Raw genomic sequence first — 25,225 nt, 5'->3', positions numbered from 1 at the left:
CCCCAGACTCTAGCAGCTGGTGGCTCAGTGGATAAAATGCTAGGCCTGGAGCCAAGAAGAACCATCTTCCTAAATTCAAATCTGACCTCAGATACTTAACAAAATGTGTGATCCTAGCAAGTCAATTCATTGTTTGCCTCAGTTTCCTCATCTGTAAAATGTGTTGGAGTAGGAAATGATGAACCATTCCAGTATCTCTGTCAAGAGAACTCCAAATGAACTCACAGAATCAAACATGACTGAAAAATTGACTGAATCGATAACCTCAAATTCTAGCTCCACTATGCTTTCCATTCTTCTCACCATCTTCTTTCTCCAGTTTTGGTTGGGAAGAGCAGAAGATATTGAGAAGACTCCTTATAGAAAAGAGGAAGAGCTTGACTAAAAGTGGGGTGAAGGGAGAAGGGAAACGAGTGGAATGCACTGATGGATCTACCTGCCTTTAGCCCAGTGGAACCTACCCATGTCTCCTCTTCCCGTATGAGTCTTGTCCATGGCAGGATGCAATAAAAGGTTTAACCACCTAGGGATGATTTACACTTGTTGGAGAAGCTCATCTTTGGGGCCAGACGGTCTCCAAGCCTGTCCAATTCCAGAGCAATCTCCCTCCTGAGACACTTAAAGTTCCAAGAAACCCCAGGCTAAGCCATTCTCAGGGAATCTCCAAACATCCCCAACCCCATTCAGCTGAAGCATCCTGGACCAAAGACACAGTGGCCCGTGGCCTAGAGACCTGGAGAAACCAGGAAGGATGAATTAGAATGAGACTGGGTGTCCTGCTTTGCGCTGCTTTTCTCCAGATTACCTGAACAAGATAAGATTCTAAGAAGATTCTAAGCAAGAAGATAAAGGTGTCAACATCACATTTTTCCCGTACCACTGGGATCCCTCCAGGCACAAAGTCAATTTGCCACCCTGCCTCTGCTAAGGGGGTCAGTATGGTAGATTGGCAAGAATACTAGATTCTGAGCACAAGAACTATTTCCCTTATAGCTCGGTATCACCAGGACCTACTACTGGCGCACATTAGGCATTCAGCATATACTTATTGAGTAGATTTGACTGAGAAAATCTCTTGACTGTCTTGACTGTCACTTAGTAGCTGATTATCTTGAACAAGTTATTTGTCTCCTCTGTGACTCAAGATCCTCATATGTAAAATAGGACGTCTAAGTCAGACTAGATGATCTCCAAAGATCCTTTTAGTACTGTGGCAAGGGAGGAATCTGAGTTCTAGTCCTGGTTCTTTTACTCTTCAGCCAAGCGGCCTTGGAAGTCAAGACCATCCTCCTGGAAGCATTAGTATTCTTTGAGACTCAGTTTCCTCATATGTAAAATAGGAAGCCTGAGTCAGACTAGATCTCCAAAGATCCTTCTAGTCCTGTGGCATGAGAGGAAGCTGAGTTCTAGTCTAGTTCTTTTACTTTTCAGCTAAGGAACCTTAGAAGTCGAGACATTACCCTCCTGGTCTCAGTGGTATTCTGTGAGAATGAAAGAACAATAACAATGTAATCTTGGGCGAATCACATGTTTCTGGGGCTCGGTTTGCTCATCTGTAAATTAAGGGTATAATTTGGGGCAAATCTTCTTCCTTTGAGCCTATTTTCTTATCTCTAAAGGAGGGGTTAGTCCTTGAAGCTTCCTTCTAGCTCAATGAGGCAGCTCACTCTGAAGACCTGGTAGCCCATTAAACATCTATACAGCCTTCCCCTCCAACTCTTGGTCCCCAGTTTGTGGGTGTGGGTATTCCCAGGAACCTCGGGGAGGCACTGTTGTTCTTACAAACAGTATCCTCAGCAGCGTCCTAGCTCCTCTGCCTTGTATCTGGAGGAGGGCTCGGGGTGGGGCTGGGGGAATGCCTCTTGGGTCCTTCCCCTGCAACTCCAAGCTTTTCATTAAGCAATCTTTTTCCAGGGAATCTCTTTCAAACTAGTAAATCTCTGGTCACCGGCACCACCCCCGCCCCCCACCTCAAACTTTACCCTCCCTTTGGAGTCCTCAATATAGAGTAATGAGACCCTGGCCAGACTGAGAGTATCTCTCATTTATGTTAATCAGAGATTCACTTCTAATCAGGGATGAGAACATTTTAACCACTCAATCCTGCCAGTTTGACAATGTCCCCAAGTACCCAGGCAATGACTGCGAGTGAACTGATGGAGGGAGAAGGGGTTTTTCTCTTTAAAGTCCTGTTTGGGCCCAGTCTCCTTCCCTTCCATCCCTCCTGGCTTCTCCGGGTCTCCAGGGGACGAGGCCACTGTGTTCTTGGTCCAGGATGTCTCAGCTGAATGGGGTTGGGGGTGTTTGGAGCTGACTCAGAAGATTTCCCTGAGAATGACTTAGCCTGGGGCTTCTTGGAACTTTAAGTGTCCCAGGAGAGAGATTGCTCTGGAATTGGACAGTACAGAGAGGTTAAGGCTTGGAGACTGTCTGGCCCCAATTATTTCTTTGTTTTAAAACTCTGGGGAAAATAGAAAGTTGTTCTATGGTTGATGAAGGGTCCATACACTTCCTGCCTTGCCTGCTTTTTCCTCCCCTCCTCTTTCCCTTCCTCTCTTTTCCCCTTTCTCCCCCTCTTTCCCTTTCCTTTCTTCTCTTTATCTCTCTCCTCCCTCTGCTTTTCTCTTTTTACATGCCTTCCTTCTGATTTCTCTTCCCCCCTTCCCTTCTACCCCCTCTATTTCCCCCTCCACTGACATTTTCTATCCTACTCCATCTCTTCCCCTTTCTACTCCCCCTCTTTCCTTTCTTCTTTCCCTCTCTCCTTCAAGTTCTTTCCCATTCTTCTTCTTCCATCTTCCTCTCCCCCTCTTTATTTTGTCCCCTCCTTCTCTCCCAGCCTCTTCCTTCATTTTCTTTATCAGTAAAATGAGAGAATTGAACTAGATGATCTCTAATGTCTCTTCCAAATATCTGTTTCTTTCACCCTCCCTTTTTTCCTCCCCCAAGATCCTTTTGTCCTCCCTCCTCTCCTCTCTCTGTCGATCCCCCTTAATCAAATAAACTGACTGCCTTCCCCCTCTGCCAGCCTGTGCCCCCTGACCTTCCTAAGGACTTCATGGATGGCTCTGTCCCCTAACCTAACATCCCCTACTCTACCCACACCTCTCTGACCTACTTATTTGCTCAATGGGTCTCAGTTGCTAGGTTTGGCCAGCTGTTGCTGGGGCTCAGCAACTTGGGGGGGTGGCTAGGCTAAGTCTGGAGCTGATCCTGGAGATTCAGAGCCTCCTCCCCCCCTCCCCCAGCCCCTGACTGGAGTTTTGTCTCCATGGTCTGCTCATGAAATAGTCTCCAGAAATTTTTTCTCCTGAGGGGTGGTAATTGCTGCTACAGATGTGGCAGGAACCAATCTCCAACTGTACATTGTATGCTTAATTATCTCTCCCCTGATTACTCACACACCCAGGGCTGTGTGTATTCCATAGCTAATAACTTTCCAATTACTCCTCGCCAGGCCTACACATTCAGTAACCCTTTTGGTGCTTATCTGGGACTGGGCAGCAGGATTTAGCAGAACTGGGTTTATCATGGTCATGTAACAGAGGGACCCTGTCCCCTTTGGGCTTCTCATGTAAGTTTTGTTCAGATTCAAACACATAAAAGGTCCTTGTGGCAATGCGGTTAATCTAAAGGGCACATCCAAATGTAAGGTAGTTACTTGCCTGTAATGAATACAGGGGAGGCTGAGCCTATATGTAATAAATCTATTTTAATTGAGCAGAGGGTGGGGAGGAGAGGTAATACAATTACAGGTCAAGTGCCTTGTTCCATTCTCAGAGAAAAATTGGTAAAGGAAGCCTTTCCAGAAACAACCATATGGAAACACCAGTAAAGATTCCAAAGGAGACCCTATGTAAATGGGGATGGGGACTCTGGAGTCCTTTTCTCTCTTTTTGAGGGCCTCATGAAGTTCTCCTTAAATATAGATCCCTGCTGGACACTAGAGTCGATAGCCTGCACTTCTATCCTTTGTGAGGAGTCACAATTCTTGAGTCTACTGAATCTACTTGAATCTACGACATGGGGATGCCTTTCCCCATCTTTCCCCAGCTCCATGGCCACCACTGCAGTGACTGCTGCTACCAACTCCAGTTACTGGTGGGAGCTCTAGAGGTCCACAAACTCACTCACGGAGGCACTCCCCATTGAGAATTCTCTGAGATCAGGAAAGAGTAAAAGCAATAGAAAGAGGTACTGTTTGTTCATGAATACACAGCAACTTGAGGGATAGATTAGCTTTTAAAAGGTACTCTACATCCCACTCAGCAGCTCCAAACAGTCCTTTTCACTTAAAGCCATGAAGGAAAAGGGGAAAAAAGATATTGAGGTCGCATCTTTGGTATGCACACTGAATTCTAGTTCAGCTATCCCTGAGTCATCAGTTTTTCTGGTTCTGAAGCCAATTAGAAAACTTTTCTTCATCACATAGTGATGAAAAAAAAAAAAAACAACTTCTGAGTCATCATGACTGGAAATGGCCCTTCAATGTTCTACACATTGGATTGCAATCAGGCTGGGAATATCTGCACATACTCATAAAACCCACCAGCAAGGGTAAACCTGAACATACGGCATCTGTTAACTGCTAGATTGCCCACATGAGTGTCCACTCACTACTACACCTCGGTCAAGTCCATTTACATGGAATCAGAGTGGTTCGGTGCTACTTTTTTGTCCATTCATGAACCACCTTATAATTCCTCCTCTTGGGTCTCAGTTTCCTTATCTGTGAAATGAGGGAGTTGGGTTAGATAATAAGATTCAGGGAACTATGCTTGCTCCCTTCAGATAATTAAAGGGATATTATGGGAAAGAAGGATTAATTGTGATCTGTGTGGCCCTAGAGTGTAGAACTAGATATCACATAAGGCAGACCTAGCCTTGAGAAGATGAAAAACTTTCTAACAAATCTGGACAAAAATATAATTCCCTGCCTCAGGAGGTAGTGAGTCTCCTGTTACAGGGATTCTTTAAGCAAAAACCGAATGACCAGATGCTGAGTATATTCTAGAGGAGAGTTTCTATTTGGAATATTTGTACACCACTGGTTGTGTATATGTGTATGTTTGTGTGTGGATACATACATATACACACACTATATTAAATATATATCACATAAAAGTATCACACATGGTGTTAAAATATATATTTCATAAAAAGTAAACATATGATATATACATTTTGATTCTCATAGAGTCTTGGGAGATAGACATTCTAGATATTCTTTTCCCCATTTTAAAGATGACAAAATTGAGATTTGAACAAGTTGAATGAGTTGCCCAGTCACATAGATGTGTTAAGAGACTGGATTCAGACACATGTCCCTCATGACTAAAAGCTGAAAATTTTCCATTAACCTGGTTACCTCTTTGTTTCATGATCTCCAGGGTCATCTCTAACTCTTAGCCCTAGAAGCTCAGTCTCACGATATAGTCTAGTGTTTTGTCCATTTTACCCACTCTGCTATTTCCAGGACAGGAAGCTGGGGTGGAGATGGGAGGTAGATAACACAGGCTACAGATATGCTATCCAATGGGGGAATCTCCCTCCCTCTCCTCCCGGGGCAGATAAGGGAGCCCAGATTGGATACTCCAAAGCCTTGTCCTACAAAGTGAAGAACCATCAAGCTTCAGTGACCAGAAAGAAAAACAAATGACTACATAAATTTGAGGAAAATAGAACTTGCTGTGTTACTGTTGTCTTTGAGATGAAGACACTCCTTCGAGATGCCTTCATGTCATGATACAGTGTATCTTGTTCCTTTGCTTATCTGATAAGATTATATTTGCTTTGGTGACTCCTACTTGGCAAAATGTAATAGTAACCAATGCTTGTTGACTTAACTTGATCAGCCAAATCCTTGGTTTTCCTTAATTTACTGTGCTTGGTTAGATCTTTTAGAAAAATCACAATTCTCAGAATCAGACACGTGAAGAATCCAGATTACAAAGATGAGTCAGGAGTCAGATACTTGAGTGTGAATTCTGACACAGATATGAATCAACGATGTGATCTTCATTTGTTTATTTCCTTTGGGAAATGAAAGGACTGGACCAGATGGTCTCTTGAAGTCATTTCTAGTCCTCAATCTAGCATAAAAGTATCTCCATTTTCTCAATTTTCATATGCATGGCCTGACTCAGAGACCAGCTCTGTGACCCGGGAGGATTTCCATGAATCCTCTCTCAGGCTGGGGACTACCTCATATTCTTGCCTTGGGTGATGCTCTAGTGGAGGCTGGACCTCTTCCAGTTCTTGCTTATTGTCTGGTTAGTATTTTGTGTTTGATTGGGATTCAGGAAGGAAGAAGGAGGTGAGGGGGTCAGGGAGGGAGAAGAAAAGAAAAGAAGTTCTAGGAGTCAGGAGAGCCGAGTTCTGACTTGCCATCTGCTGACCGTGTGACCTACCACTCTTTGGGTCTCAAAGCTTGGTGCAGATTGAAGATTTAGTTTAGAGTCAGGATATGAGTGCAGATCTGGACTCTTTCACTTATTAGCGGTACTAATTATTTCTTAATCATGATTTCAGTTTCTTTATCTGAAGAGTGGGTATGTGGACACTTGCTCTACTGGCCTCAGAGGATTGTAATGAGGAATTGCTTTATAAAAACCTTCCCAGGATAGAAAAGTGGAGGTTTTCATTGTTCTTTGTAAAAAAAAAAATAGGGTATTAGATGAGATGATCTTCAAAATCCCTTTCACTTGTAACATTCAGTAAGTCAGTCAAACATATAAGGCTTATAGTGTGTTAAGAGATGGGGATGCAAAGAAAAGCAAAAGGTATCTTCATCCTCATTCCTTCTAATGGGCAAAAGGGTCCTCAAAAAGCTTCCATTTAAACAACATATAAATAATTAGGTATACACATGATATAGGGAAGCTCTGAAGCTCGCTTCCAAGTCCCTTGGTGGTTCGAGATGGATGACACTTTAAGATTTTCCAGCTTTGCTCATTTTAAGCTGAGTCTTGAAAGGAGCAATAGACCTGAGGGAAATGGAGAGAAAGGTTGAGCAGGGAAGCTGAGCCTTTCCTCTAGTGTGACAAACTAGGGTGTCCCAGTGGACCTTGTGCTTTTGGGGGAGCCCATTCTACATCAAATACTTGGAAGTGATTCAGGAGAGCAGGCAGGGGGATGAGGAGCAGGGCGTAGCCTTGCCAGTTGGGATTTAAAAAGCAACAAAACCCAAACAGCTCAGGTGGCCTCATATAATAGACAGATAGACTGCCCTGCCCTCCTCCTCCAGTCACCAAGGTAACGGGGCTGCCCAGCAACCAGGCCCCTTCCCCACACCCTTCTCTGCATACCTCCCTCAGTCTGTGTGTTGCCGATGACATCTCATAAAATCACAGGATTTAATAATCATAATAGAGAGGAGTTATCTAGTGCTGTGAGGTTTGGAAAATCCTTTACAAATGTTATCTCACCAGAGCCTGACAACAGTCCTGTGAGGCAGGTATTATTACTATCCCCATTTTACGGATGAGGAAAAGGGGGTTGAGGGGTTGTGACTTGCCTAGAACCACACAACTAATCAATATCAGGGTTCTTCTCGACTCCCATGTCTGACACTCTAGTCCCTATCCCACCCAATTCCTCAGCTAGAGGATTCAACAAACTCAAGAAGAGTTGGTACAGAATAGTGGAGAGTAAGATGGCCTTTGGAGTAAAAAGTCCTGGGTTCACTTCCTGTCTTGGTAACTAATGAACTTACCAAGACCCTGAACTCCTCTGAGTCTTTCTCCATCTGTTTTTAATTAAATTTCACAGCCATGTAAACTATTATTACTTACTACACACACACACACACACACACACACACACACACACACACACACTTATTTTTCAGGTGGAGAATCTGAAAACTGAGTCTCCAAGAAGGAAAATGTCTTTTCCAAGGTCTCCAGAGTCTCCTGAATTGGAATCCAATGTACTCTCTCCTCTTAACTGATGTTGGCAGCTTCCTTCCTTCTATAACACCACTCCCTACTAAACGCTCTCATTGTTGTTTACATGATTAGTTCCAGGTTTCATAAGTATAATAATGTTCTGGGGAAAGATGTGTAAGATCCCATAATTGTCTTCAAAGAATTTGTGGATTGGCTGGGGAGAGAGCCCAGAGGGTACACACAGGAGGTACACCCACCTTCAGATCTTACATCAAGCTGCGCTGGGGTTTGGGACTGCAGCACGCAGACAAAGCCTCCCTCCTGTCACATCCTCCAGCATCAGTGGGAACTGGGACAAGCTGAGAGCTCCATGGTCATTACAATCAGTCCTAGATAATCAATTCAGGATGCTCAGCAGCAAGGGACATTGGAGATCATTTAATCTGAGCTCCCTTTAAAGGGAAGGAAATGGAAGAGCTGACCCTCCTCTCACAGGTTATAAGGAGCAAAGCTGAAACCTAGGTCTTTGGACTTCAAATGATATTTTGTTTTGTTCTGTTTTCCATTTGACCATATTGTCCCTTTACTTCTTCCCTTTCTCCCTTCTCTAGCCCCTCCCAACTTTATTATCTGCATTGCTCCCAGCCAGGTCCTTCCTCCCCAAAGGAAGGGGTGCCTCTAAATAGATTGGGGGGCTAGAGAGCACTCTTGTCATTAAAACGTGGAAACAGGAGTGGGAGATGGCGGGTGACTGGTAGGTACTGGCAGATAGAGGGGGCAAGACTTCTTCAATCCAAAGAACCAGGTAAATGAGAAGGGGAGGCAAAAGAAGAGGGGTAAATTAGGAAGAGGAGGAGGAGGAGGAGGAGGAATATTTTTACCCACTTTGTCATCCCAGAGAAAGAGAACAGCTAACAAGGGAGCTCCCCAGGATGGAATAAACAAGATTAAGTGAAGCCTTCCTAGTCAGGCTCAGGACTCTGGGGCCTCAGCCACCCCCAACCACATAGATTTGCAGACAGCAGAGACTTCCTCACCGGAAGCCATGACAACTGCTAGTGACTCAGACAGATGAGCGGGCGGGTGTAGACGCAGATGCCCCTCCCCAGAGGACAGTGGGTGGGGGCTGCTGCCAGCTGAGGAGGGGAGCTCCCAGTTTCAGTTTTTGCTGGAGTAATTAAGCTCAGTCTCCTGGTGACAGCCTCTCTCTGAGTCGGGCTCTCTGAGTTGTTCTCTCTCTTCTTAAGATCATCCCAAGATTCCTATTCAGGATAAACTCTCCTGCCAGAGTAGGACTTTATAAATAAACACTTCTGGTTTTGACATCTCTCTTTTCCACTGTGCCTTTAAAAAAAAAAAAAAAAACCCTTGTATTCCTCTGTTTCTCTTTGTTTATACCTACCGATAACTTCCTGTACCTTTACAGCATTTGATCCTCAAGGAATCAGAATAGGGATGGCAGCTAGACCTGCGATTTCATCCTCATTGTATCCTTCGTCTCCATTTCACAGAAGGAGACTCCAAGAGAGAAAACGGCTTGTCCAAAGCCACACAGTCAATCAGTGGCTGATCTAGCACCCGAATACAGGCCTCCTGATTTCCAGACTAGTTTTCCTTTTTAATGTACCGGTCACAAAGCCAGGACCTGAACATGGAGATTTTTGCCCCAACCCAGTGCTTGTTATGCTGGTCCTCTCTTGATTGTTTCTCATTTATTTCCTATGCAATATATTTGTTTACATGTGATCACACCCCCCCCCCCAATTAAACTACAAACTTCTTGAGGGTAGGGATTGTCTTGAGCCTTTCTTTGCATAGCCAATGCTTAGCAATATGCCTGGCACATAATGAGCACTTAGTAAATGCTTGTTGACTGATTGACATGAGGCAGAAGCTTCAATAATAGCAAGTATTTACAAAGTACTGTTCAAATATCTGATTTGATCCTCCAACTCTGCAAGGTGAAGAAACTGAGGCAGACAGGAGTGAAGTGACTTGACCAGGGTCACGAGATTAGTAAGTCTCTGAGATTGGATCTGAGCTTCTTGATTTGGGACTCAGCACTCTATCCACTGCCCCATTAGCTGCCTGATATTTTTACACATGTCTACACCCTCTATTGTTAAATGTATTTGTCTTCTGCTCTGGAATGTAAGCTCATTGCAAGCACAGATTGTTTTATTTTTTTGTACTTGTAAGCAAAGCATATAGCACAGCTTCTGACACGTAGTTACCATTTATTAAATGCTTGTTGATAGATTTACTTTGGGAGCCTCAGAAAAGGATGTTGGTTTGTTGTCAGAGCTCCGGGCCTTCATTTGCACCGCGTGATGGTCATCTTTGAGGTTTGTCCCAGCCACAGGTGACTCAGATGAAGGATTTAATTTGGGGGTCTCCACCCAAAGGGACCATAGGAAATGAATCGGTGGTCACCGACAAAGGTCCCCTCCAACAGTAATTCCTGAGATCCCAGAGGTATAACAGCTGTCGTGCAGGGAGAAGCAGGGGGCAGCCAGAGCCCTTGGAAGCTTGTGAAATGGGAGTCCTCTCTCTTTCCTCTTCTATCATCACCCAGTCTCCTCCCACCTGGCACCTGCCCTCCGGTGCCCTGCCCTGCCGTTGCCTCTGCCCCATTCTGGCTAATCTGAGCTCTCGGGCTAACTGATAACCGAGGCTGAGATTTTCCACAGATAAGGGCTGAGGGTGTGATAGCACCTGGGGTAGCTGCATGCTCCTAGGAGCTCCAGAAGCAGAAGGCACAGCTGAGCAGAAAGGGTAGGGTTACTCCAGGAGATTCCCAACTGCCTCGCTGGCTGTCCCTTTTTAGAGAAACGATCCGTGGGCCACGGTTTCCACCAGATCCCCACTTTGCAATGAAAGCTGCCCCAACCCTTCTCTCCCCTCTTTCTCCTCTAACAAGGGAACGAATAAACAAAAAGCTGGCAGCTTTCTTGGAAAGGTTTGCCAATGCCTGATCTGCAGATTACTGAATAGGAGCCTGTCCTCAGAAATGACAACTTTCCATTGGCCGTCGGCTTGGTTTAACTCTGGATTGGAACTCGGGAAACCAGGTTCCGGGTTCTGGGTGGATTTAGACTTAGGACTAAAGGGGATCTCAGGCTTCTTCCAGTCCAGAAGTCCGAGGCTTCTGACTTGTGATGATTTAGGTTGATTCAAAGACTGCCCATCCATTGTCGACAGAAGCTAGAAAAGCAAATTGAGCTATCATTTGATCATAGGATTAGAGGAAAGAGGAAGGGAAGTGATAATAACCACATCTGTTGACTCATCAGGCATTTCCTGAATACCTATTTTGTGCCAGGCACTGAGGGTACAAATACAGCAAGCTGTTCTTCTAGGCACTGGGAGAGTTTACTAAGATGTATAGGAGGAAAGATTTACAGCAGTGCAAATGTCATGTAATCAGTCAGTGAACACTTAGTAAGGTCTTTGTGCTGAGTGCTGTGATTATAAATACAAATAACAATCCCTGCCCTCAGAGAGCTTACATTCTACTAGAATTCCATAGGAGAAAAAGACAGCTTCACAATCAAATGGAAGGGACCAGGTAAGTGGCGCAGCGGATAGAGCACCAGCCCTGAAGTCAGGAGGATTTGAGTTCAAATCTGGCATCAGACATTTAACACTTCCTAGCTGTGTGACCCTGGGCAAGTCACTTAACCCCAAATGCCTCAGCAAAAAAGAAAGGAAGAATCAAATGGAATCCAGGATAGGATGGGATTGGGGAGTTCTAGACAGAATAAAAAGTATAGAAGAAGGAAAATATGAGACATGTTTGGTGCCCGTGAGAGTGCCAGATTGGAGGAGGGTGATCTGGGTTCAACCCCCAAACTCCCATATTTTATTAGCTACAGGACCATGAGCAAGCCCCATAGGCCCTCTGCATCTCAACTTCCTCATCTGTAAGACCGAGGCAAGGATTCTTGAAAGCCCTGTCTCACTAGATAGTAGTAAGGAACCAACCTTATAAATGTTAAAGTTGCACATCCATTTGGAGTACTTGAGTTACCGGGGGAATTGGCAAGTAGTGTAGTTGGGCTTGAAAATAAGGAGGAAGGGAATTAGCATTTATTAAGCACGCACTTATAATGCCAGGCATAAAATATTATGATATTTGAGGTAGGTGGGAAGCAGGCTGCTGTTATCCCCATTTTACAGATGAAGAAACTGTGGTGATGGGGACACAGCTGATAAATGTCTGAACTTTAAGTTCAAATTTAAGTTTCAAATTTAATTTGAACTTACGTTTTCCTGAGTCCAGGTTTCTAGTGCTCTCTCCACTGAGCCACCTGGAGTGAACAAAGGAAGATAAAGGGAGAAGGTTGGGAAAATAGATTGAAGTCAAGTTACACAGGATCTTAAATGCTCAACTAAGAAGAACGGATTCCCTTTCCTAGTCAGTGCTGAAGCCACTGAAGATTTGAGCAGGTGGGCAGCCTAATGGGAGTCGAGCTTCGATACTAACACCGGGAGAACCTCCTGGACAAGGGAGACTGCATGGATGTGGTAGGGGTAGGGGCTGAGAGGAGGGAGGAAGATCAGATGAAATTGGGGGACAGAGACCACCAGGTTTGGGAAAGGTATTTCCTGAGAGCTGGTCCCATGACCCAAAGGTCAATGTTTTGCATGTCAGGAAAGAATTTTCTAATTAAGTCACACGGCTGAGAGTGATAAATAGGCAGTCTTGGTACTTAGCCTGGGGACAGAGGGAGCTCTGGGACACAGCTGTTCCCCAAATGCCCGGCACAGCCTCAAACAAAAGGTCCCCAGCCCTCGTCTCTCTCTGTCACTCCCCCCTGTCACCATCAAAAAGAACAGAAAGATTTCTTCTCCTCTGATCACAGTTTGGGGACCACCCTGACATCAGCAACATCACATGATCCGGCCAGGCCTGAAGAACATAGTGCTCCCATCTCGTGATAATAGGAGGAAATCTTAGAATACACAGCTTAGTTACAGTCTCCTTCACATATGAAGGTGTTCCTGACTTCCCCGCTCCCATAGCTTAGGCAACTGGAGCCCAATAAAGTGACTTATTTAATGAGCCTTCTTTTTCACTCACTTAGTTTTGCATGGAAGGAAAAATAGATAACCGAAGTGTCCACTCTCTGCCTTTATGACCTTTCCTTAAATAACTTCATTGTGAACAGTCGATGTTTCTCCTTGCTGCTCATTACAGCCGGCCGTCTTTCTTTATTCATTTCCTTCCCTTCTACCCCCAAATAGTTTATTTAAAAAATCGAGGTCCAGAAGGTCAGGTGACTTCTAAGATCACACAGGTAAAAAATAACTGGCCATAGATTGCAGAAAGAGCATTGGTTTGGGTTTGAACGATTGCTCTGCTGCTTCTGAGCTCTCTGGGCAACTTCCTCCCCTCCCTAGTTCTCAATTTCCCCATCGATAATATAAAAGAACTTGGACTAGACCTTTTGGATGTCTTTCTATTTCTATGGCCATCTTCCCTTGTCTTTTTGCCACTGGCGAGGTCCTCCATTTTGAGGTTTGATGGTTGACCCAAACATCCTCCATTCTTCTCCAATATATATATTTTAAAAACCAATTCTCAGACCTCAGGTTAAGAGATCTTGGACTACAGAAGACTATGTCTAAATAACTTTTTAAATGCATAAAATAAAAAAGGATTATAAAGGAAACTGATCATATTGAAATGTAATTATCAATATATATTCATATAGATATATATTTTTCACCTTTATATCAATACATATTTTTTAAAACCAAGTTCTCAGAACTCAGGTTAAAAAAATCTTGAACCAGAGGTTTCAATTCCAATCTGAGAATCTTCTGTCTCTGATGCTGCCTTCGTCCCTCTGTACTTATTCCCTTCCTCCTTTCATGAGGATGTCTGGGACACACAAAAAGTGAATGACAGAACTGGGATTAGAACCCACAACTTCTGATTCCAATTTCAACATTTTTTCCACTGCCCCACCCTGCTTTCCTCACCTTCTCTTCAAAGTTTCTCAATACAATTTAGTTTAACAAACATTTATTAAGATTCAGGCTAAGAGATGGAGAGGAGAGGGAAAAAATAACATAGAACACATTACTTTCCCTCAAGGAGAATACAACATGTTTTTAGAGAGTTAAATACAAGAGAATTAGAAAAGGAAGAAAGCACTGATGGAATGAATTAGTGAAAAAGGTGTGATTTCAAGGAGGACTTCCCAGAGGAGAGGGAGAGATGGGCAGACATGGGCACCAAATTCAAGAAAGAGCTGTTTGAATAGATAGAATATAGTGCTGGTGGAAGGATGTAATAGAAAATAAAGTGGGAAATGTTTATTAGGGCTAATAGGGAGCCATGGAGGACTCCTGAGCAGGGGAGTGACGATTGGACTTGTGCTTCAGGAAGATCAATTTGGCAGCTATGTGGAGGAGGGATTGGAGAGAGGAGAGAATGGAAGGGGGAAAGAGATCAGTCAGGAAATGTCACGATCGACCCGATCAGAGGTCATGAGGACCTGAATTATGGCAGTGTTGATTTATGAAAGTGCTCAGAAAGGGGATTATGATAAAAGAAAAGTAGTGAGCATAGAATCTCCTTTCCCTTCCATCTTTCTTACAGCTAAATGGTCCTATAGTGCCATAGAATTCTGAACCTGAAACCCGACTCAGACCTGAGTCCAAATCCAACCTAAGATACTTCCCAGCTGTGTGACTCTGGGCAAGCCAGTTTCCTCACCTGGAAAGTGAGAATAATAACAGCACTCGCCTCCCAGGATTGTTGCAGTTGTCTTTGTAAAGCTCTTAGCATAGTGCCTGACCTATAGTAGGTGCTTAATAAAATGTTTATTATTCCTTTCCCTTCTACTCCTCCCAAGGAAATTTGCTCAGTTTCCCCTTTGTTTGACTGGTCCACTCAACCCTTCCCCAAGATACTCCACAATGCCTTCACTCCTTTAGCTCAGATAAGTTGTATTCTTTTCACTATTTAAGCACTGAACTCCTACTTTTTATATATATATATCCTTCCTGAATGAGAATACTATGTTATATTTTCCTAAGGCTTTAAGGTTTACAAGATTTACACCTATATTCTCTCAGCCACAATCCAGTGAGGCAGGGATTGGGGGGGGGGGTGTTTGTTTTTAATTTTCATGTTATAAATGAAGAAATAACCCAGAGAGGTTCATTGACTTGTCCAGAGTCACTCTCCACGCTGCCTCCTGACGGTTTTAGTGATTTCCCCACAACCTCCCCCCTTCCCAACCCAGGACTCCAGCCCAGCTACTCCTGGCAACACAAGTGACCTTATCCTTTCTTTGCACAAAATGTACACGCTTAATCTTATCTCAAACATGTTGCCCTTTGTTTATTCTGGTTCAAGGTTAAGGGAGTTTTCTGAAGCTGGGGAACAGAGTGAAACGAACAAGCCCATGTGAGGATCTGGACCTTCCTGACCTTGGCCTTATTAGCTCCGTGCTCAAGTAAGCAAGAATCAGAGCCGGAGGGTTCTTATTCTTAGCAATCTAATCCTTGGGGCCCTCCTTGGACCCTTGCAGAAACTGGACACCCCCTGGAGGCAAGTGGCCCGCCCAAGGTGACTTAGGCCAAGCTGGGATTGAGATCATGCTGGGCTGGAAGAGACCAAGGGGGCAAACCCTCCTGGAGGTCTGCACCATCCACAATAATCCCTGGGAGCTGCATATTGGCTTAATTTCAAAATGTAATATTATCTTTGTTTTAGCATATTTTTATTTATTTTTAAAATGCTTCCCAGTGCCAGTTTAATGTGGTTGAGGCTCTGGGTACTAGAGGTTACCTGCTTTGACACTTTGACCCAACTCTTTCACAGGGACCGGTGAGGATCATGAGGGTCTTCTAGGATCCCTAAAATTATGAGGCTGACAATGAATTGGTCGTAAGTTGGAGCCAGCCAGGTGTTCTGATTCAGAAGTCAGTTCTCCTTCCACTCCCCTCTTTTTCTCATACCTCAGATTCCATGAAGATCAGTCCAAGGACCCGAGCATGTTTAGCCCAGAGACGGTGGGATTTAAGGAGGAATTTCAAGGCTTTTTTTTTTGGAGGGGGGGAGGCAGTTGGGGGCAAGTGACCTGCCTGGAGTCATATAGCCACTTAATGTCCAAGAGCCAAATTTGAACTCAGATTTCCCCTACTGTATCTACTGTGCTCCCTACATGCTCCTGGGCAAATCTTTGAAGGGTTCTCCCATGGAAGAAGAGCTTTGTGTTCTGTTTGGCCCCACAGCCCAGAATCATGAGTGACAGAAGTTTCAAAAAGGCAGATTTTGACTTGATAGAAAGATTATTCAACAGTTGAATGGATCTTCTTTTCGTTTCTTTTTTTTTCCTGAGGCAATTGGGGTTAAGTGACTTGCCCAGGGTTACACAGCTAGAAAGGGTTAAGTGTGAAATGGGTTTTCTTAAAAGGCAGTAGATTCCTGCTCCTTAGACATCTCTTCAAGCAAAGATAGACTGACCATTAGAGATGCTGGAGATGGTCCTGAGCTTGGGAGGATGTGAGGATTCTTGTTCAATCACAAGTTGGTTCAGTTATATATACTAAATATCCAAGTATTTGGGTCTTCCTGACTTCAGGCCCAGCACTCTATCCACTGTACCACCCAGCTGCCCCGCAAAGGGAAGGTAATTTCTCTAGGGATCCACATGTAGTAGAAGAGCCAGAAATCCAAAGTAGCCCACCTGCTTTCAAGGGCGGCACCCAAGGTCACACATCCACTACCCCACCAAACACCTTGTATTCCTTTCTAAAAGAGAAAGCCTTGCAAACTAGAACCCCAGATCTTCTTCAGCTGAGCTACATATCCTACCACATGCCACGAGACTATATCCCTGCTACTTTTTGCTAGAACTGTTTCCCCATCGGTTTCATGGAAATCCTATATGGCCTTCCCTCCCACCTTCCAGTCCCTCTCTCCTACTTCCTGGAATAAAGACGGGAATGAATCAGATAATAACTAGACAACACTCAGAAAAAAGCCTTGAGAAAGATGGAAGATATCTCGGAAAGTATCATTAATCCATTCACTGGTGGACTGAGAATACCTTTTGATTTCTAAGGTTCTTGGCAGATTTCTTCTCTCCCAGCCTTCTCTTTTTAATTGACAAGGACTCTGAAAGTGTCAGCTGGTGGCTAAGTACCGGGTAAATAAGATGAATAATATCATTATCTTGCATCTTTTTTTTTTTTTTTAAATTCTGGTCTGTCTGGCTCACTGGGGCTTTATTCTGAGCTGACGCAGATTTCAGCTATCAATAAAAGGGAAGAGGACACTCTCCCCTTTCTGATAAAAGTAATATCTTAAATTAAGACAGAGTGTTTGCCTTAGATGACCAAGGGAAGCTGTTCTGTGGTTCCTGGTAAGGAGAAGGCCGAGTGTGTTAGCAGCTTGGGGGAGAGAGACTTGCTGTGTTTTTTTTATGGTCTCATAAGGTTGTTGTTTTGTAAGACTTAAATGCCATCTAAATATGAGTTGTTTATTGTTGTTTTTTTAAATGTAATCTTTTGCCCACAACAAACTAGTGAGATCCTAGCTTGAATTAATAGAGTCATGGTGTCCAGGATTAGGGAGGCCCCAGTCTTGCTGTCCTTTGCCCTGGTCAGACCATGTTCAGTCTGTTTTGGGAAGGATGTTGCCAAGCTGAAGTAAGGAGACCGATATAAAGGCACTAGAGACCACGCCGTATGAATATTAGTTGAAAGAATTAGAGATTTTTATTGAGACCAAGATAGTGAGGGCATTAGAGACCACACCATATGAAAATTAATGGAAGGAATTAGAGACTTATATTAATGTTTATGTTATGAATTTGATGCTATTTATATTATTGATAGTTATAATAATGATAGTTCATGTCTATAAAGCACTTTAAATTTTGCAGATCCCTTTACATGTATGGTTTTGTTTGACTTGCACAATAGCCCTATGAAATGCCCATCCCTATTTGTATTGTTGTTCATCCTTCATTTTTGAAGAGGACCAATAAAATTGCATGAATTGGATTTAAGGTATTAAGATGAAGGAGGACTAGGAAAGACTGCTTGCTAAAGGTGGGATGTGAAGGAAGTTGGGAAACAGAGAAAAAGAAGGAAGGGTAGAGTTCCAGGCATGGACACAGCCTGGGAAAATACTCAGAGATAAAAGATGGAGAATCCTGGGTGAGCAACAGCAACAGAGTTGCTGTATCATAGAATACATGGGGCTAAGTAAAGTCTAGGAAGACTGGAAAGGTAGGAGGGGAGCAGCTCATAAAGGGCTTTAAAAGCCAAACAGAAGATTATTATATATTTGATCTTGGAGATATTAGGGAGCCACTGGAGTTTATTGACTAGATGGCTGAGATAGCAAACTTGTGCCCAAGGAAGATCAATTCTATGAAAACTTTTGTTTCCAGTGTTTAGGGTATCACAGAAAGCCTCGTTGGATGTGGGGGATGAGCCCTGTATTCAGAATTGGGCCCCATGTTTTAGGAAGGCCTTTGAAAAACTGACTGAAAAGGACCACCAATGTAATAGAAGGGGCTACCTGATCAGGCAATGAGTCCCCCTTTTAGAAATCTTGAAGCAAAGACTGGCAGACCATTAGTTAATTAGGTTGTAGAAGGGGTTCTTGTTCAGCTGTGGATTGGACTTCATGGTCTCTGAGGCCCCATACAAGTTCACGAAGCTGTGATTCTGTGCCTTTGTCATCTTAGTTTTGAATATCATATGTATTTATGCAACCTTCACCATCCACTAGCGTTAGAGATTTTTAAAGATCACAAGGAATGGCCAGTGGGTCTGGACTGTAAGTTCCCTGAGGGCCAAGACCATGCAGGGACCAATTTTATGTGCTGGCTTTATGTAGCATTTCTTCATCATATACCTTTATGAGACATCATTCTCATCTCTACTATCAACAGCTGACCTAGATGAAGCACCTGAGAGCGAGAACATCTGTCAGGAGCATCTTTAAATCCTAGGGCAGTGGTTCTCAAAATTCTGTTCTCGGTATCTTCATGTTGTTAAAAAACTATCGAGGATCTGTTCAAAGAGTTTTTGTTCACATGGGTTATATTTATAGCTATTTACTATATTAGAAATAAAAAATAATTTTGAATTTTTAGACCCTCTGAAAGGGTTTCAGAGATTCTTTGGACTACACTTTGAGGACCACTGCCCTAGGGTTTACAGGAATACCTCTGGGCCTCAGTTTCCCTCATAGTCCCTCATTTCTCTTCTTGCTCTGTGATTCTTCTATGCCCCACATAGTGCTGGGCCTGTGGTGAAGGGGTCAGTAATTTCTCATTGATCTGATTGATCCTCAGCATGGGAGTTTTCCAGGAAGTATCCAGGCTCCCACCCATATAGACAAGCCTTTCCAAGAGCCCAGGAATGGCCCTCTCACCACTCCAAAAGAACACAGGGGGAAGTGAAAAGGGAGACTTCCTTCTGCCCATACAGAGAGAGTCAAGGCTAGAGTCAGGCCACTGGCAGGGCTCCCATTTTCTCCCACCCAGTTCTCTGTGGGGTTTTACACCCTTGCTGCTTAATTTGACTCTAGGTTGTGCTATAAAAAGCCCACCAAGCTGGGTGTGGAAGGAATCACTATCTGTTACTCATAATGAGGTTAGGGGTGGGGGGAAAACCCCATGCCTGGCTTTCTGTAAAGTCACCCTGACAGAGGCTCATGGGACGCCCCCGGGGAACAGCCAGTGCCCAGGGCAGAGGAAGCACTTGACCCGTGCTTGTTGACTGACTGACTGCGGGCAGGAGGAGCAGGACTCCAGCCAGATTTGCCCATTCTCTGGAGCCAGGTGAAATGTTTTGGCCAGAGAAATCATGGGCTTTATGAAGGGCTCAGTCCGTGCAGTGTTTCCATATGGATTCCATAAATTAAACCTTGCCAGGAAACGAATGGTAAATTTATATGTCTGCTCACATGTGTGGCTCATTGACTCTTAAGAGCTTTCCAGCAGAATTCACGTCCCATCCATCTCACTTAGCCCCTCGGGTTTTATAGGGCTAATCCCTAAAAAATTGGATCAACATGACGTTTCTTTTTATACAAGCACCCTAGCCCTGGAACTCATAAATCAGGAGGGAGGGTATCCTCAATCCCCTGTCCCTACTTCCCCGAGCAGTTCCATTTGGTCCACTCCCAGAAACCCTACTCAGAGCTTAGCAGCCAGTCACCTCCAGGCTTAAGCAACACTACCCTCACAGCCTTCCATCTTATATTGATTCTTGGTGCCAATTATTCCTTTGAAATATCTCCAGCAAAAGACCTATTCTTTCTATTCCCAGAGCTACCTCCTCATTCTAGGCTCTTAACTGGCATCATACAATTATAAGAAAGAAGCAGCCATGATACAATAGCCATGGGATTGAATAATATCGGAGCCAAAGTCAAAAGACCTAGATTTGAATCCCATTTCATGCATTTTATTTTATGCATTTAAAAACCAAATTCTGAGAAGGGGTCCCTAGGCTTTCCCAGCCTGCCAAAATAGGGTGATGACACAAAAATCATTAAGCCCCCCAGAGCAGATGGTTGCTAAGGGTTCTTCTCTCTCTAACCAAGTCCTAATGGCTTCCTAATTTGTCTCCCTTACTTCCTTCCAGTCTCACTCTTCCCTACTTCAAATTCACCTTTCTAATAAGAGCATTAATCTCTCAGCAATACCACTTTTCTCGTGCCAGATGACAGCTGAGGTAGTATAATGTAGTGAGAAAAAGTGATAGATTCCAAATCAAAGAACATAGTTTCACAACCTAGCACCGTGATTATCTGTATGACCTTGGATGAGTAACTTCCCTCATATGCTCAAGGAGGGAATTAACATTTCTATTAGATATCTGCCTTCTAGCTCTAGATTCTGTGAGCTTAAGATTCTAAGATCTTTTTGTTATTCCCCATTCACTAAGACTTATTGAGGAGTGTGACCAAGAAATCTCTGGTCCATCGAGGAGCAGAGATGTCAGTGTGGAGAGTAATGTCGGTAGCATCCTCAGTAAGCATCCTAGTAAGAGGGAAAAGCTTTTAATTTAAGCATGTCGGACGTCTACGGGGCAGCTAGGGAGGGCCATAGAGGACTGGGATTGGAGTCAGGAAAGCTCATTTTCCTGAGTTCAATTAACTAGCTTTGTGACCCTGGACCACTTAACCCTGTTTGTCAAAGGAAATGGCCAACCACTCCAGTATCTTTGCCAAGAAAATCCCCAATGGGATGACTGAGCAACATCAACTACCTTTCTTGTCTGAGAACCAACCTAGCTGAGTTGGGAGTGATATCTCCCTTTGTCTACCCCGTGAATTATTCCCTTACTAATGAGGGCTTTCCACCAGTGTGGAGAGGTTGCTTTCTCCTTTGTGAGTCTCCTAGAAACACAGAATGTAAAAAGCTAGAAGTTAGAGCTCATCTAACTGGATCTCTCTCGTTTTAAATATGAGTAAACTGAGGTACAGAGGGGAGACTCCCTGCCTGAGACTCCCTGGGTCATTAGTAGTCTAGCTGACACTCAAGTCTGATTCAGGGTATTACTCTTCATTAGTAGTAATGTTAATGGCAGTCATTTATATCTAGTAATTAAACTATTATCACTTAAAGGTTTGCCAAACATCTTACATAAAACATTGAAATCTTGAATCCCATTGGATTCAGCTGAACAAATATTTATTAACTACCTACCACATGCAGAGCCCTTTTCCTGGGTTCTAGAGATGTAAGAATAGAAACCACGTAGACCTTGTTTTCCAGGTGCTTAAAATCTAATAAGAGGAGGGATGGAAAGTCAGTGTTTGGCACATGGTAAATAGTCAATAAATACTTGTTTGTTGGTTGATTGGGCAGCTGGATGGCTCCAGTCTCAGATACTAACTAGCTATGTAATCCTGGGCAAGTCACTTCAGTATTTTTGTCAAGAAAACTCCATGGATGGTATGGCCCATGAAGAGGTAACATGACCGAAAGACTGAACAGCAACAAATTGATCAATTGATTGATGGTCAGACCAGTTAGTACAGATGAAAAAAAAAAAAAATTGGCTCAGGATTCAAGGTGAATTGAAATCCAGCCCTGATAGTTTCAAGCAATATGACTTTGAGAAAGAATTTTCTTAACTATAAGAACAGAAAGATTCCAAGGAACCTTCCCACTTCAGGCCTATGAACTCCGAGTCTACAAATAATTATTTCAGAAAGAAAAGCTCTCCATTCTGCTTTCTTCACGCTTCCACATCTCTTCGTTCTGGAGGCTCAGAGGAATAAATAAGAGAGTTCCTCAAGCTTTTACACAGATGTTATCTGGTTTGACTCCCACAACAATGCTGTGAGGTTCACAGGGTAGCTATTATTATTCATCTTACACATAATGAAACAAGCTCAGAGAAATTATTCTAGTTGCCTAAGGTCACCCAGCAAGTAAACGGCAGAATTGAGACTAAACCCCCAGCTCTCCTGGCTCTCATGCTCAAGGTCTTTCAAGTTGGTTTGTAGGATCAAAGATTTACAGCCAGAAAAGACTTTAGAGTCACTGAGGCTCACCCCCTCATGTTACAGATGAGGAAACTGAGGCAGACACAGGATACGCGATTTGTTCAAGGTCCTACAGCTGGTGAAGGTCTCAACTAGAATTTGAATCTAGCTCTTCTTGATTCCAAAGCAGCACTCTGTATGATACACCACAGGGCTCAGCAAATATGCATCAGTTCTGTCCATTCAATGAGGTTGCAAGCTCCTTGAGATCAGAGACAACCGGTCAATCCATGAGCATTTTATAAGTGCCCACTGTGTTCTAGACTGGGGCAGCTACATGGCACCATGATGCACATAATGCCAGTCTGGAATCAGGAATGATAGGGTGCAGCTTCTAGGAGAAATAGAGCAGTAATCCTGAGGCCCCCAGACCTTAGGAGTGCCATTGTTTTGACAATCTGTCAGTGATCCTAAAGTCTCCAGGCTTTAGGAATACTAGAGTAAAGTCCTAGAAACATTGCTGACTGCCAGATAACAATTTGTTGGCCAATAACAGGGTTTCTGAAACAAATGGTGAGATGCATACCAGACTACTTCTCAACCCCACTTCTAAACCATAAAATTCAATATTGAGGTCAATAGCAGATCACTCCTCAGTTCTACCTCTAAGCCATAAAATTAGCATATCAGTGACATGAAGAACTGGATCTCTTGTCTTTTCCTATAAATTCATCTTCTTGTTCCTGGTTCTTTGAAATCCTTTTGGAACTTAGCCTGCTTCAATTGGCTTTACAATTGTAATAAACTTTGCTCCTTGACTCAGAGATGGGGTCAAGCCTGCAAATTCTTTTGAGCTACCTCACTCCACCCATCTGGAACCATAACCTCTTGGGGTCTCTTTTGAACCTCAACAAAGAAGATTCCTCTTCTGATCTCAGATACTTACTAGCTATATTATCCTGGACAAGTCATTTAACTTTTTCCCCCTTCTATTTCCTCATTGGAACAATGGAACTCAAATGAGCTGGAGAAGAAAATGACAAACCATTTCATTATATTTGCCAAGAAAACCCCAAAAGAGATCACAAAGAGTTGTAAGCAATTGAAAATAATCAAACAATAAAAAAAAAAGTTCCAATTGGTCAATAAATAGTTATTAAGGACCTACTGTGTATTAGGCATTGTGCTAAGTGCTAAGGCTATAAAGGCAAAAGACCCTTCTCTCAAGGATCTCACAGTCTAAGGAGGGGAAGATGACATGTAAACAATTACACAAACAATCTCTCTCACTCTCTCTCTTTCTCTGTATACATACATATAGACTTAGACATATATGTGTGTATATGTATATATAATGTCTGTGTATGTATGTATGCATATATACATATATACAGGGTAAATTAGAGTTAATCATCAGAGGGAAAGTATTAGAATTGTTGCTGTTGATGATCCTTCCTTTTTACAGAAAAGTGCTAAGCACTGGATGTACAAAGACCAAAGTAAGTGAGCTCTTACCCTCAAGAAATCTTCTCAGGGGAAAGAGGATTGAATGTGTCCAAATATAAATACAGGATATAAACAAAATAATTATAAAGTGATGTGAGACTATACTAACAGCTGGAAAGAAGCTAGGAAGGCTTCTTGAAGGAGATGGCTTAATGAAGGGGGATTAGATTTTTCTTATTTAGGTGGCATTAAAAGGCAATCTTGAACAACAGAACTTTCAGAGATACAGATTTAAGCTCAATTTAAGGGAAAATTGCTTAATAATTTGAACTATTTTCAAAGTGGAAAGAGTTGATGTAGGCCTGGAGGTCCACAAGCAGAAGCAGGAAGGGGACATTATAGAGCTGACTCTGGTTCAGCTGTGGATCACACTAGTTTGACCTTCAAGCTCCCTCCTGACAAGGAAATTGTGTGATTCTGATCCCCCAGTGCCCAGTCAATATTTGTTGATTCTTCCAACCCAATATCTCATGCCATGTATATCTGTAGTACTGTATAATTCATATATTGATGTCTAGAGGTCATGTAATGATAGAGAAGGAGTCCCAGGTCTTCCGGATTTCCTTGTATGAATCTGAAAAATTCATTTAACTTTACTGTCAAATGAAAGTGTTAGCCTGAGGTCTCTAAAGACATTTCCTTTTCTAAGAATCTATGATTCTTTGATGAACTGGACTCACTATAAGATCTTTAATCATCAAAGGAAAAGAGAAAGGTCCATTTCCACTGGAGTTCCCTTCCTTCCTTACCTTCTTCCCCTGTCCCTCTTGCGCCCCATCCCAGATGCCCAGAATCTATCTGGGCTGTTCGACTACTTATGTGCTTAGATGAGGTAGAAGTCACCAACTCCATTTCTTCAGGGGAGATGGAGGACCCCTAAACCTTACACTTGCTAGACCTCTGCCCTCTATGGACCTCAGGTCTGACCCCTGCAGACCCCTGGTAGTGTCATCTGACCTACCTGAGGCTATCTAAGGCCCCCAGGGCTGGCCAGCAGCCCCTCTGCTTCACCCTTTGCACTTTGCTATTCTGTCTGCCCTACAGATATGAATGATATGAAGTCTTTTTTAATTAAAACATAAGCTTCTTGAGAGCAGGATTCTCACTTTTTGTATTTGTACCATCAGAGTTTAATGTATGTTTTTTCATTTAATCATTCATTCATATACTAGAATAGCAATGAAGTAACTTAGTAGTGCTTTCTTACTCATTCATGCATTATTCATCCACTGGACTGACCAAGACATAGTAACCTAGTAATTTAGAAGATGCTTTCTCATTCATTTCTTCACACATTCATCTATATACTGAACTTAGCAAGAATAGTAACCCTAGTACTTAGTAAATG

General features: G+C 43.2%; 1 protein-coding gene across 3 annotated transcripts in view; it reads left to right on the top strand.

The window, feature by feature from the left end:
• GSE1 (Gse1 coiled-coil protein) overlaps positions 1–25,225 on the top strand; it is a 770,474-nt gene that overhangs the window by 319,428 nt on the left and 425,821 nt on the right. The window lies entirely within an intron of this gene.

Source organism: Sarcophilus harrisii, chromosome 2, assembly GCF_902635505.1.
Source record: "Sarcophilus harrisii chromosome 2, mSarHar1.11, whole genome shotgun sequence".
In the NCBI taxonomy this organism is placed as follows: domain Eukaryota; kingdom Metazoa; phylum Chordata; class Mammalia; order Dasyuromorphia; family Dasyuridae; genus Sarcophilus; species Sarcophilus harrisii.
The sequence above is the reverse complement of the archived record's forward strand: the minus strand, read 5'-3'. Positions and strand labels throughout refer to the sequence as shown.